Here is a 2,500-nt window from a genome sequence, read left to right on the forward strand (position 1 = left end):
GAATTTTAACCAAAGCTGTCAATTCTAGTTAAAAAATATATAACCATGTCGTGCAACTAGAATTAGAAACAATTCAATCCTCAAAGACGGAATTTATCTATGATGCCCACAGTCGCTTGATCATATTACACCATCGGAACAGAGGAGTCAGTTGAGGTTTATCATCAGTCTTGGTGTTGTTATGAAGGTATAAGAGGTACACCTTATTTCTGGACATTATAGTGATGGCCAGATAAATAAACATTAGCGGAACTGACCCACTGCACGGCACCTTGGGCAAGTGTCTTCTACTCTAGCATCAGGTTGATGAAAGCCTTGTGAGAGAATTTGGTAGATGGAAACTGAAAGGAGATCATCGTATATATGTATATGCATGTGAGTGTGTGTGTGTGTGTATCTGTGTTTGTCCCCCACTTCACTGCTTGAAATGGAATGAGGTGGTGAAGCGTGACCTTCAGATGTTGAATATTATGGAGGTGTTGACACAAGAGAACGAGACTTCTGGCTGTTTGCTGTGCTTGAGAAGACGCACCAAGCTAAGAGAAATTGTAGTCAAGGCCACCACCAGTGACACATGAAAGACATCCATGCTGGTGACATGTAAAAGGCATCCATGCCAGTGATGCATAGAAGCACCTGTACCAATCACATGTAAATGGCATCCACTACATTCTCAGAGTGGTTAGTGTTAGGAGGGGCATCCAGCTGTAGAATCCAAACCAAATCAGATTGGAGCCTGGTACAATTCCCTGGCTTACAAGTCCCAGTCAAACCGTCTAACCAAGCGTTTCTCAACTGGGATTCCTTGCAACCCTACGGTTCCACAAAAGGTTCTTAGGGGTTCCCCAAGAAAGAGTGAGATAAGCTAATGCTAATTTCATGATTGTAATATTAGAATATTTGCATAACATATTATTGCTTATTGTAATATAGACATCATCCTACTATGTTGTCAAAAAAATATAACACCCATATTTATCATATCTTAATCATATCGAATGGAAATGGAAATTAATGGAAATTTTCACTTCCAGTGGCCTAGCGTGTAAAAATTTAGTCCAAAGACTATATATTACTCATAAAATACAGTGTACATTTAAACATATAAGGACTTCACTCATGGGGTTCATTACGCTAGAAAGAACAGCTAGGTTATAAAACCACAAAATTAGGGATAAAATCCCGAAAGGAACAAAATGGAAAAATAAAAACTATATATATATAAATATGATATTCACCATGTGAACTATGATGAAAAAATATGAGAAAGATATGGTATATCATTTTTCTTTTGTGCAGTGGTTCCTTGAAACATGTAATTTATTTCAAAGATTATGCTAGGGCAAAACATTGAGAAACACTGGTCTAACCCATGCCAGCAAAAGGTACTTTCAGTAAAAAATTCTCTTGTTGCCTGATGGATCACAATAGCTTTATTTACTTCATTCATGGATGGGAGATGCAAATCCTTTACCAAATTTACTGCATCCTCTATCCTACTGCTTATTTAACTGACTGACATCTACAACAAATTATATTCATTCCTGAAGTACCCTTTCCTTATAATAGCACTTTTGGTAAAAGTCACAAAATATCAGGAATGGTTATGGTTGTAACATATTTGATCACAGGACTGTTGGATCATTACTGACCAAGGGCTACATAACAACAACAACAACAAGAACAATAAAATTCACACTTTAATTATAAAGGCAATTTTCTACTTTTAGGAAATAGAAATATATTCATGGGATCATGGAATCTTAGACAAGATGGTCATAACAGGGTTGTCTTTAATTATAGGTCACTTGTATATGCATGCACGTGCATGTGTGTGTGCATGCGTGTGTAAAAGAGAAAGATACTGTAAGGATGAGATACAGAGTGAGAAAGGGTTTAACCCTTTAGCATTTAAATCGGCCATATCCGGCCAAAAGTATTCTGCCTGTTTTATGTTCAAACAGGCCAGACCTGGTCTCTCACACCAACCCTACAATGTCATCTTAAAAATTAACAGCTACCTCATCAAAATCTCATAGCTACAAGATAATAGCTGATTAGTTCAAAACAATGTGGATAAAAAAGGATTAATTTTGGCAGAATAATGCGAACACTAAAGGGTTAAATATATATTTCAATTCAGCTCTGTTAGTTAAAATCCCAACTAAAAACCTTGACCTCATGGGGCTTTCAGTTTCTCTCACACACATCCTCTTTCACCCTCTCTTTGTTTCTCTCTCTCTCTCTCTCTCTCTCTCTCACTCACTCTTTCTCTCATCACAAATTCTCACACACTATTAGACCATACCATTAAAAGCAACATTTACGAGAATCAGCGACCATCTCACCAAAGGGCTACCAACAATGAAAGTTGCTGTCTTGAAGTGGATCCCAAAATTCACTGAACCATCACCACCTTTTATGTCACTAAAAATTGGCTATAAACCAACATCTTGTTCTTGATATTATTGTTGTTGTTGCAATTGTTTCTATTGATGTT

Source organism: Octopus sinensis, linkage group LG15, assembly GCF_006345805.1.
Source record: "Octopus sinensis linkage group LG15, ASM634580v1, whole genome shotgun sequence".
In the NCBI taxonomy this organism is placed as follows: domain Eukaryota; kingdom Metazoa; phylum Mollusca; class Cephalopoda; order Octopoda; family Octopodidae; genus Octopus; species Octopus sinensis.